We start from the raw sequence: 13,298 nt of genomic DNA, 5'->3' as shown, positions 1-13,298 counted from the left end.
CACCTGTTTAGACGGAGAAAAAAATCACTCTTTGCCTGGATGGAGACACACTGATGAATAACAATCAGAAGATGAAGAATAATAAAAACATTTTCATCTGGGGACCTGGAAGACAATCTCAGTGTCTCCCCGTGACCGAAACGACAATGCCCACTCAGGACCCCTGAGGATCATTGGCGATCCAGGTGAGAGTGGAGTCAGGTTTTGTGAGGTCAGGTGAAGATATAGATCTTATATAAAATCAATATCCTTTATGTAGCCATAATAACCCACAGGGACACTGTTTAGGCAAGGAGGGCAGGTACGAATGCGGAACGGCCCCTAACTTCACAAAGAGGGGGGGGAATGCAGAAGCAGGTGCGGTTTGTCCATAAGTTCTCAGGTGAACAGAGAAGGTGTGTCCAGCTAGGGTTGAACTAGAGAAGGAGAGACCACTGTGGTGGGTCCATATCCGCATACCTTCTTTGGTTCAAACTAGGTTACTTTACTTTACAAAGCAGTGCAGTTTGACACCAAACAACGTGTCTTAGTCCATCGTCATCAGCCCAGGCACACTCTCAGTACATCTCCTCCTCACATCAAGTGTCAGACCACCCAAACCCACTACCTGCTGTCAACAGTATAATGACTCACATATTCCTATAATTGGTGTTGGTTGGTGGCCTCAACGTCGTTTCAGGCAGGGATAGATTTTACTTTTGCTTGCCAATCACATCGCCCCCATAAACTTGTCCTGCAGGCCACAGGATGAGGATTGTCCATATGGAAAGCCAAGGGGGACATCATTCGTCTCGCTTTCCTCTCCTTCTGGCGTCCATAAATGCTGGTGATGCGGTAGCGATGTTCAGATGAGTATTTGGTTTATGACCGGCGTTGATTATGCCAAGAAACACTCGATTACTGCCCAATCTTTTATATGTTCCTGTTTTAATTGAGTTTGTATTTTATTGAGAATGTTTCTGTTATGCTTCCTGTTAACCGAACATTACTGCTTGGTTACCAACTAGTTACAGTCTTATGTTTATACTTACTAACCTGAACCTGAACAGAACAATAACAAGAGTAAAGCAATCTGAGACCCTATCTGATACTAATCTTATGAGAGGAACAAAGATCCAGTGATATATGGGTACGGTCATATGGCTACGGTCATAATATATGGGCACTAATAGTGCTATTAGTATATACCATGATAGAGGATAGACTGGTTTGGTCAGTTTTTAACAGTTGCCTGGAGGCTACGATTTCACCAAACATCAGAAGACCCAAACTCTTGCCTGGGGGATTCTATATTAACATCGATACATCAACTTCAAACCGCTACGATTCTTCAACTACTGTATGGGCTGCAATGAACGCCTCAAACATCAATTATTCAAGGTATTGACATTGTGAGGCAAGATTGGAATAATTGGAGAGGGGCATTCTGGGAGGAGATGTTTTTTCTTTGATTACCGTGGGGAAACGGTGTAGAATTGGGAATTGGGGAGAAAACAACTGAACTGTGGCAAATGATAACACCCTGCATCCATCGGATATCGTTATTATAGATATTACAGCTGATATAGATATGTATTGAAGGAGACCACCGGACAGCATTAAATGTTTTGATTTTACTCATTCGGTTCTCTCTCTCCCTTTCTGTCACTCTTTCTCTCTCTCTCTCTCTAGCTATTATCTCTCTAACCACTTCCAGTTCAGATCAACCCAATTCAATACGCAATATTATATTCTGATATTATGGTATGCTCTATATACTATACAAGTTATGGCATTAAATATACAGATTCATTTACTGGAACAGTAGAATTAACCATTCCTCCATCTATCTCTCTTTTCTAACAAAGATGGAAATAGAGAGGGAAAAGGGAGAGGGAGAGATGCGAGAGATAGATATAGAGACAGAGGAAGATCAAGACAGATAGAGAGCTATATATAAATGGAGAGAGACAGTGTGTGTATAGGGGTGTGTAGGGCTATGTAGGGCTTTGTGTGGTATGTGGGCGTGAGGGTGTATATGGGGGGGGAGTATCCGATGTGTCCATGTATGAGGGCTGTGTGTGTGTGTGCGTGTGTGTGTGTTTGTGTGTGTGTAGGGGTGGGCGTAGGTTTGCGCGTGTGTCTGTGTGTAGGGGTGGGTGTAGGTTTGCGTGTGTGTGTGTCTGTGTGTAGGGGTGGGTATAGGTACGTGTATGTGGATGTGTGTGTGTGTGTGTGTATAGGGGTGGGTGTTGGTGCGTGTGTGTGTGTGTGTGTGTGTGTGTGTGTGTGTGTGTGTGTGTGTGTGTGTGTGTGTGTGTGTGTGTGTGCGTGTGTGTGTGTGTGTGGGTTGCATAGGGGTCTAGCCAGTACAACGTGCCCTGACGGCTCGTCCAGCGGGTGCTAGCGAAAGCTTCTGAACCAGAACTGCACATCTCCTTGCGGGGCAGCGGTGTGTGTGTGTTCAGAGTGCAGAACGCAAGGCACTGGAACATGCCCCGGAGTAGTCCTACGTACTACGAGGGTGTGGGCGTTCATGCTCATAGGCTAACAGGACAGCCTGTGGAGTTTATCACAGCTCTTGTTCACTCATGGTTGCAGTCAGCTAGGCTAACAACGCCTCCCCTGCTGTGATTAAACAATCACACTTATATCACTATTTAAAACGACTGACTTCCAGCCCTCTGCAATCGAGACTGAGCACTCCGGAGTATTTCATTATCGTACCGTCTTCATGCGTCTGTTCGACTGCTGACTTTTGCGTTGCCGGTAGATCTGTACCCCAATTCAAGGGTCCCGTTCTGGAATCTAATGCTCGAACACTAACAGGTGTACATGGAGGTTATTAGTTGAGCACAGGGGGGGAGGAATAGGGTAGAATCGGAGGCTGAGACGGCTTGAGACTTCGTAGACAGTATGTTATGTAGCCAAGTCAATATTTAAAAGCCAGGGAAAGTACAAAAAATGTAAATCATACCCAGCGTCGGCTTTGAATTAGAGTTGTTCCGGAAATTATTTTTCTAGGGTTGTCCAATAATTATTCCTACGGTACTATTCCGTCTTTTAATTATATTATTATATCACCAATTAACAATTTGATGATTCATATCACACAGCAGGTTTCTAAAAGCAGAAGACGGTAGCTAGACATGAATTCAATTAACTTCATCTTTATTGTCACAGAATAATGTAATCAAATATAAGCAACACAAATTGGATTGGATGATGAGTTGTGCAAATTACAATAAGAAATACATTATGGCAGGGGTATGAAATATGGGGAGTGTCGGGGTGCTTAGATTTACACTTGAGACCCCCTTAAAGTCTTAACTGCAACATTTTTGGGGGTACCTGAGAAGTCTTAAAACAAATATTTGTCACTTGTAACTTTCATAAAAAGCTTACTTTGTCCACTTTAAATTGGGAAACATGCATTCACAAATATGTAAAATATATATTGTTATATATTATAATGTCAATGGATACAGGGTTGTTTCTCGTAAAGCCTCCTTCCATGGGGGCCGCTGTTGCGAAAAGGTCCACCATCCAAAGGTTGTGTAGTTTATAAAATACCCATTTTCTGTAAATCACTTATTTATCAGTGGCAACAATTTTCGTGCTAGCACCCTGCGGTTGGCCATCAGTCCACTCACCCGCACCACCAAGGGGCAAGCTCAGTAGCGGCCCCTGGTGTTGAGGCTGTGCGACTTCAGCATCACAGCGAAGCGAGCCCAGATTGTATCTGGGTATTTCAAACAATGATTATGCCTGTCTTGCAAACAGAGAGCTGTAATAGAGCTGCAAATGATTAGTAAACTTCTGCGTAGGCAGCGTGTGTGGCAGAGATGGAAATTAACTTTTTTGCCCACCAGCCGCTGTGGCAGGTAGATTTAAAAATCTACCAGCCACTCATCTTTTTTACCAGCCACTTTTTATACGCTATATATATTTTTAATATATGCGGACATTTTAAACAACATAATAGTAACAATAGATAAGAAAAGTGTTTTTCATACACATCATTTTTTCCATCAGAAGTGATTTTTACTGTAAGTAGGTGCTGCCAAGGAACTGAGTTGAAAATGTTACACTCTTACCGCATATGATAAACAATACACAGGTATCTGCCATGTTAGGTCATGTTTATTTCAAAGGTGTTACGATGACAAGTTTGGGGATAATTCATCTATACAAAGTATTTTCAATAAAAAACAAATTGACATATTAACAATAAAACAACATGGCTACACCATCATAAGTCAATAGGAACATGTTTTTACAGTGCACTGGCCTTTTAATTTCTTCAATTCAACCAGATGTAAAATGAAATCTGCCCCTATAATGCAACAGATGTATCCTCTCGGTATAGGAAGACTCATACTCTGCCTATGCATTCGAAATTAAACATTTGAAAACAGACCATGAAGAAACAAGAACAAGAAACAATGACTTAATAAGTGCAAGACACATTGAAAAACGTCAGAATACATTAAACTATATATATATATATATATATATATATATATATATATATATATATATATATATATATATATATATATATATATATATATATATCGTTAGCGTATCTATTTGTGTACGTTCGCTATGCAGCCCTGCTATTGCGCATTCATAGACTGGCTTTTGTCAAAGGAATACCCGGTCAATGATGGATTTAATATGGACACAAACGACTAAACATTGTATCTTTGTATGGATTTATATGCACGTTACGGAATGATTGAAAAGCTCCTGTAAGGGCTACGATGGCACAGATGACAGCTGATTTGGAACGGAACAACAGCAAAGTAAGGAACTCCGACTTTTTTTACTGTTCAATTATTAATGTTGTTTTTGAGTATTGGAATACTCGCTCGGAATATCCAACGAGTATTCGAAGCCTGTAAAATGGTATTCGGGACAGCCCTACGTCTTAGCACACATACTTGTTTTGACCAGACTGACTGAAAGCAGCTGTTTGCCAAACAAGTGAGCAGAGCTCTAAGGTTACCCAACATGCTAGTTTTTCGACAGCAACAAACTATTGCATTAGGCCTAATAGAAAATTAAAAAAAATCACTTACGTGCAGTGCCATGCGAAGTCTTGAAATGGCCTTCCCTTTTTGGAAATTGCGTGTGCATTTCGAAATAGAAGAGCCATCAAGCTGGGCTGTTTTCGTCCTCATCGCTGTCGTGGTATCGGGCGCTGATTTTCCCTTGGCAATTTTCAAAACGTGAAGGGGACTTTTTGAGGACTCGTGGTCCTTCACGGCTTCCAATTTTAGGTTTTGTGTCCCACTCACAAAACTATTGGACCTGTGGCCATCCGAAGCATGTTTACACAGAGAGCACAGAACATTGTCTGGCTCGTCCCGTCAAACACCAGACGGTCACGGTGTTGCCCACTGTCCAATGTTCGCCATCTCTTATTAAAAATATACCGACTGTTGATACCGGCATATTATCTCTATGGTTACCGGTATATTATCCCGGATGTTGACAGTCGCAGTTCAGCAAAAGAGGCGTAGAAGAAGAAGGGGGCCGGATGTTGACAGTAATGGTTGTGGAACTGTGCAGCGCCGTATGACGAATGTATTAAATATGCAAATTTGAACGGACCTGACTGGAAAGTATTACCTGACGCAGTGGCGGGTGAAGTGACACAATTCACCCGCCACCATACAAATCCACCCGCAAATGGCGTGTGGCGGGTGTTAATTTCCATCCCTGGTGTGTGGTCATGGACTTGTGTGGACTTCTTTTATAGCTTGGCGCTGGCTACTGGTTATATGCTGGGCTGTCTTGACGACCCACTGCTGGGCTTTCGGTTCTGCTGATGTGCAGTTACCGTACCACACTGAGATACTGCCGTAAGGGATAATCTTATTGGAGGTAGAAGTAGCAGCGGTAGAAGGTTTTGAGAAGTTTGGGGAATAGACTCCTAAGCCTCATCAGGATATCCAGAAGTTGCTCACCGAGTTTCTTCTTGAGGAAGCGGGTATTTGATGCCCAGGAGAGGTCCAAGACAGCTTTAAGCTAGGGACACGCTCCACTTCGACCCCGTCGATACAGGGGAATTGACGCAGCTTTTGGACTTCCTGACGTCCACGATCACTTCCTTTTGTCCTGCACATTGAGGACCAGGTGGTTGGTGGCGTGCGGAACCTCGTCCCTGTGGGCCAGCTCCTCGTTGTCAGTGATTTGGCCGACAGCTGTGGTGTCATCTGCAAACCTGATAATTGGGTTTGAGTGGTGAATTGGCAGGCCGCCGGGGGGCGAGGGAGTAGAGGAGGGGGCTCAGAACACAGCCTTCCGGGGCGCCTGTGCTGGTGGTCAGGCTGAGGAGGTGGGGTTACCTCACCCAACAGACTGAGGTCTGATGGCCAGGATGCCATGGTGCAGTTACAGGGGGAGGGGCCAAAGTCCAAGGGGGAGGGGTTAATCAGTGGTTCTATGCCTCAGGTGGGTCAGGGCAAATTGCAATCCTCTGGAGATAAATAGATATCAGCTAGTTTATTGCAGGTAACTCCAGCTGTGAACTACTGCAATAATGAAACACTTTGGATATTCAACATGTTTCCTGCGTTTATTATTTCTCAGCTTGACTTCTTGTTGTGAGCCTGTTTTCAACTAAGTCGTTTAGCGGTAGGAGATCATGAGTTGATAGAGATACAGAGAGAGACTGGGGATATATATTGAGTGGAAGATGGAGATATGAGTGTGAGAAAGAGAGAGAGAAAGAGAAAGGGAGAGAGAATGGTAGAGAGGAGGAGGATGAGAGAGAGGAAAAGGGAAAGAGAGAGAGGTTTGTGGATATTACCTGTATCCTGGTTACTACTTAGACATGCATTTATTTCGATTTGGCAATTTGAGAAATGTGTTATTATCTCAATCAACCTCATAAATTGAAATAGCATTTGAGAAAGAGAGTGAGAGAGAGAATAGAGGGAGAGAGAGGGGGGGAAGAGAGAGAAGATATAGAGATAGCGGGAGGGAGAGAGAGCAGGAGAGAGAGAAGGAGGGAGGGAGGGGGAGAGAGAAGAGAGATAGAAGTAGAGAGAGAGTGAGAGAGAGCGAAAGAGAGAGAGGAAGGGAGAGAGGTGTCATGAGGAGATCGCAGCGTGAGTTTCGGACCAGTCATAGCAGGAGTGTGAACTGAAAGAGCAGCCGGTGAGTTTAACGACCACATAACACGTGAATAATGTGTTGCGATCCGGTGCCCCTTGACTACATCTAGGAGACCCGGCCATGCAGACTTGCAGTCCAAACAAACACTCAGCTAACTGCTCATGCTAATGAGCTTCCTGGCTTCCTGCTACACTCGTTAGCTCCAGGGACCAGGGGGTCGTTTATGTTGTTTTGTTGTGCTTCACAACTGAAGCCCGAATTAAAATATGATTCTGCGGCAGATATATTCTGACCACCCACTACTGTGTGGTTCACTGCACATTTGAGATGATTGCTCTCCGAGAGGTTTGTGCGTCTTATGGGGCCATACACTGAGTCCTCACTAAGCCATGATGCCTATTTACACCAGGGAAATAAAAGAACAGTGAACAGAACAGTGTCTTCTGTGCGTATATGTTACTCCATACGTTTGTGTCTTTGTTACTGCATGGCAACATGTGTTAAAAATCCTGCCGTCTAACCTCATGTGAGCTTAGCTTTCTTTGATTTTTATCACGCCTCTATTTAGAGAGAGGGTTGGATCCGTCTGTGTTCGTTCTCACAAACGAGGGACGAACATCTGAAGAAAGCACATGAACTCGGGTGTCACAGGCTTTAGTTTAATGATGCAAAGTCTGGAGACATCTTCTCATCCTGAATGCTTTGATCCTTGGATGTATTTTTACCCTTGCCACGTCCATGCCTGATCCATCTTATTATTTCATCTAATCTTAACTCAAGTGATTCTTTCATCTTATCGTAGCACATCTGGTTAGTACATGTTGAATATTCAAATCCACTAAAAAAGCCAGTCAAACATTTACATTTACAATGCAATATCTGTTCCGCCGAGGTTCAGGAAGAAGTCAGGTTCTCAAGGACTCTGAGCTCCCTGAATAGTTTTCAACCTTCTGGATATTCTATAATCAGACCACGTCCGAGGTCTGTAAACCTAAGCCTCTGCAGTGGTTTCATAGTGTCTGGGGTGACAGAGGATCACAGTGCTGGAACAGCCAGAGGCTCTTTGGCTCCTTCTGCCCTAGCGCCTCTGAGCAAGGCATACCACCCCTGACTTTTCTTGAGCTGTGGATCTCTGTCCAGGTCCCCCCCCACACACACACACACCCCACCCCCAGTTTTGAGATTGGATCAGCTCCATTGGCTTGAAATGTGCTGGTTCATGCAGTCAAACATCTGGCAGGAGAACTGAAGGATACTGGTAAGAACTGACTCAAAGCCCAAAGGTTCTGGGTCCCACTGTCCTCAACCTAGCTTCTCCTTAATGACCTGTCTCTGTACTCTCCAAACCCTACCTGCACCTTGATGACCTGTCTCTGTACTCTCCAACCCCTACTTGCTCCTTGATGACCTGTCTCTGTACTGTCTAACCCCTACCTGCTCCTTGATGACCTGTCTCTGTACTGTCTTACCCCTACCTGTAGCTAAACGACTGGACTCTGTATTCAAGCCGGTAAGAGCGGGAACAACCGGGCTCACTAACCAGGCAAACTAAAGGAACGAGAATAAGTTGACATCATGCTGAGTCAGTGATTCATGCAAGACCGCCAAGTTCCCCCCCGCCTGTGTCGGGGGGGGGGGGGATAAACGCTGCATCCGCACGTCTTTTCATTGTCGAGTATTCACAGCAGCGGTGGGAATAGAAATGTTTTGGATCCGTTTCACAATCACCTCGTTACAGTCATCTGCGTGCAGAGGGCATGCACAGTCTTAATACTACTGACTCAATTCATAATAATTGTACAAACTTTTATGCCTCGTCTTTTCATTCGCCTTCAAGGCTCAAGTAATCCCGCGGCTCCCTCAGCGACCATGACGTTGACTCAGGAAGGAGAAGAAGAGGTATTACATCTGGTAATATGAGGTATTAACAGGACTGTCCTTTAAAGGTTCTCCTGGTATTAAACAGTGTATTCAGGTGTATGTGACGACTGCAGCTTTCCAGGAGTACAGTGTGTCATAGAGACAAGAGCTCTGTCCCTTGGACTAGTGGGTGAGTGGGTGAGAGGGTGAGGGTGGAGAGCAGGATCGTGATGGGGAAGTGAGTCTGTAAAAGATGAGAGCATATGGGGAGAGATGTGATGGGAGTGAGAGGGAAGATGGGGATGATTCGTTGATGGCTAGGGTAGAAGTTTGTGGTGTGAGAGCATGATGATGGCGGGTGTAAGCCGCCTCACCTGGCCCAAGTCAGACTGATTGGACTCTGGGGCTGGGTGAGGATGAAAACCTTGTGCATTGAGAAATCAATGTGCTCAGGTTAAACCAGCCATCACCACACACACTGGATAACAGGGATGCAACCCCTGCTCTGTTTATCCTTGTACTCCGAAATCTGCCATAAACCGGTTTAAACGTCATCCCCCTAAGGGTACATGAGGGTAAGGGTAAGTTGTGAGAGGGTTATGGTGCAAGGGTGATTGTGAAAAGGTGAGGGTGAGATGGTTGCGCTAAGAGGGCTGCGTTGACAGGGTCGGGTGTGAGGGTTGGGGGGAGAGGGTAAGAGGGTAGGGTTGAGACAGGATTGGGGTGAGATTGTTTGGGTAAAAGTTTTGGTGTGAGAGGGTTGGGGTAAGATTGTGAGAGGTTTGGGGTGAGAAAGTGATGGCGTGAGTGATCACTTGAACTCACTCAATCAGTGTTCTTGTCTGTTCTTGTGTTCTTGTGGACTTGTGAAACGTCATCAGTTACAGCCATGTATCAGCCAAGTATCACAGAATGCTTTTCTCAGAAACCAGCGGCAATGGCGAAGGAGAAAACGTACAACTGGTAGTTATAAATCTGATCAATTTTAATGTTTTTTGGTCTCATTAGTCTGTCTGATGTCGAATGTTGCCATTCATTCACCAATGTCCACAGCAACAACCTCCGACAACCTTTTGTAACAACCTCCGACAACCACTGGATTTTTAAATAGGCTACAGATCTTGGAACACTCAAAAATATGCACATATATACAATGATCATAATTGTGTATCATGTTTCGCTTTTATTGGGTGAAAATGTTGGCAAGACAAGCTTGGATGGAGACGTCACCAAGTACGTTGCTGTTCCAATTGTAGAATGACGGTACTGCGTCCTCCAGTCCTCGGGAGTTTGTCCAACTTTGAGAAAAGCTCCTCGTGTCTCGGTAAATTTGGTTAACATGCTTGCTGAGAAAAGACAGCAGCGTGTGAGTGTATATATGTGTGTGTGTGTGTGTGTGTGTGTGTGTGTGCACATCTTTGTATATGTATGTATTTGCGCCATGCACGTGTGCATGTTGTTACTTATAGATTTCTTCTTACAGACTTCATCTCCGTCAAATACGGTCAAGTTCATCAAATTGGTGAAATGCATGAGCTGCCTGTTACTGGCCATTGAGGGTCGCAAGGTAACGTCAATCAAACCCCCCCCCCCCCCCCCCCCCCCCCCGCCACTAGGACACCAGTCTATGCAGGGCTGTTTGTTTGTTGTTGTTTTTCAGCATGTGAAATGAGCTCTTGTGAAAGCAGTTCTGCAGTCCTTCAGATAAAACACTCTGGTCCCTGACAGACAGAGCGAGTGGGCCGAGAGAATTAGATACTGGCAAAGAGAGAAAGATAGAGGGAGACTCAGAGAGAGAGAGAAAGATGGATAGAGAAAGAGAGAGAGAGAGAGAGAGAGAGAGAGAGAGAGAGAGAGAGAGAGATTACCAGGATTCCTTCCAGAACCAGGGACTTAAGCTCACCGGATCAGAAAAAAATGGTATGCAAATTTGGATACATTTAATTCTCACTCTCTTTCTTTCCTTTACCTTGATTCTCTTTCGCTCTGTTTATTCTCTGTCTCTCTCTCTCTTTGTCACTCACTATCTCTATCGCTCTGTCTCACTCTCTCTATGTCTACATCTCTCTCTCTCTCTGCTCAATCTCTCTTTCGCTCTGTCCCTCTCTCTATCGCTTTAGTCTCTTTTTGGACTCTTCTGTAGTCCGCTATCTCTTCCAACAGAACCTCCAGGATACGCTCTCTCTCTAACCCTCTTCTCTGCATCCCTCTGAGCCCGTGTCCCCACATTCCTATACAGAGTGTGTGTTTCTGTGTGTCCCTACATTCCCATACAGAGTGTGTGTTTCTGTGTGTCCCTACATGCCCATACAATGTGTGTGTTTCTGTCTGTCCCCACATGCCCATACAGTGTGTGTGTTTCTGTGTGTCCCAACATGCCCATTCAGTGTGTGTGTTTCTGTGTGTCCCCACATGCCCATACAGTGTGTGTGTTTCTGTGTGTCTCCACATGCCCATACAGTGTGTGTGTGTGTGTGTATGTGTGTGTGTGTGTGTGTGTGTGTGTGTGTGTGTTTCTGTGTGTCCCCACATGCCCATACAGTGTGTGTGTTTCTGTGTGTCCCCACATGCCCATATATACTGAATGTGTTTGTGTGCGTAGACATGTGGCATTTTCGTGTATGCATGCAAACGTGTGCGTGCATGTGCCTGCGTGTGTGTGTGTGTGTGTGTGCGTGTGTGTGTGTGTGTGTGTGTGTGTGTGTGTATGTGTGCAACAGATGCTAGTCTAGCCCAGTCCATAAAGCAGCCAGTGGAACCATTGTGTCTCATGGTTCCACTATTACTGAGTTTTCTTCCCTATCCTGAGGTTTGGGGTAAAAGTCCTTCTTAATGTTTAGCCCATGGTTGTTATGAACACACTCAAATTAACAAGCATTTAATCTAGCCGTTGTTACCAATTAGCATACAGCCAAACAACACATATACGAGCAGTATACTTTAATTTGTGGTTACTACTACTGAGATGTAGGAAAGCTGAATGTCTCAACTCCTCAGATACTAGACATTAAAAAGCGATGAACCCATTCATCGTCACCAAGGGTTCAAAATGTGGAGTTAATCTGAGGAAGGCTTGGTGGTTTGACCCAGAGGGAAGACCGCTAACGCCCAGCAACAAAGCAAGCAATTAAAGTTGAAAAAGTGTCACTGAAAGAAAAAATAAAGAAAAAAGCCACGAGAGAGATGAAGAGCGGGAGAAGAGGAGTTAATTCGAGGATGCAGGCAACGGTTTGTGGAGGAATTAATGTTTTTTCTTATCGCCTGTGTTTGTACGAGTGGTTGTCAATTAAGATATAAATGTTAATGAGTCGCACAGAGGCTGGGAGAGCGAGAGAGAGAGAGAGAGAGAGAGAGAGAGAGAGAGAGAGAGAGAGAGAGAGAGAGAGAGAGAGAGAGAGAGAGAGAGAGAGAGAGAGAGAGGAGGAGAGAAGAGAAGAGGAGTGGAAAGGAGAGGAGAAGACAGAGTGCACCGGGCAATGCAAAGGTCCGGTAAAGTGCAGATATCGAACTGTAGCACTACGCAAAACCAGTCTGATATTTACCGTTAAACTACCACTGTCCACAAGGCCACTGTGGGAAAACAATAGGCGCACTGAACGCGGCCAATGAAACTGATAAGAGTGTAATCGAAACCTTGAACTAAACAAAGTAGGAAATGCGCACAGATAACGGAATAAAACAACGACAGAGAAGAAAGAAACTGATAATCGCATTTAAAAGAGAAATCAGGATGGGGTCCTACCTCTGTTTCCGTGCGTGAAGATTCCTCCACAATAAAACAAGAGGGTCGCAGCGCATGTGAGTCTGCACTAACAGGTGGCGGGTGAGGGATGCGCACGGGAGAGGTGGAGAGACGGGAGAGAAAGAGAGAGAGCGAGAGAGAGAGAGAGAGAGAAAGTGAGAGAGGGAGAGAGAGAGAGAGGGGGGGGGCAGAGATAGGGTGAGACAGACTACAGTGTGTGGGTTTTAGCTTTTGTTATAAGCGATCATAATACGGAGGCAGGGCGGGCCAATATAAACGCAGTTGGATATTCCAGTGTTGTTGACCAGAGAGAGAAAAAAAAAAAGAGGCTGAGAGGGACAGAGCCGGAGCGAGAGAGAGGGAGAGGGCTGCAGCACCTGTAGCCTTTCTAGATCTTTTAATCGGCATCGTGCTGTTGCTCCTTCTGTGGGGAAACCTCCTGCTCCCCCCCTCCCACCCACCCCTTCCCCTCTCTCTCTCTCTCTCTCTCTCTCTCGCTCGCTCTCGCTCGCTCTCTCTCTCTCTCTCTCTCTCTCTCTCTCTCTCTCTCTCTTTTACTCCCCCCCCCACCCCCTTCACCGTCCTCCTC

Source organism: Pollachius pollachius (assembly GCF_949987615.1).
Source record: "Pollachius pollachius genome assembly, chromosome: 11".
Lineage (NCBI taxonomy): Eukaryota > Metazoa > Chordata > Actinopteri > Gadiformes > Gadidae > Pollachius > Pollachius pollachius.
The sequence above is the reverse complement of the archived record's forward strand: the minus strand, read 5'-3'. Positions refer to the sequence as shown.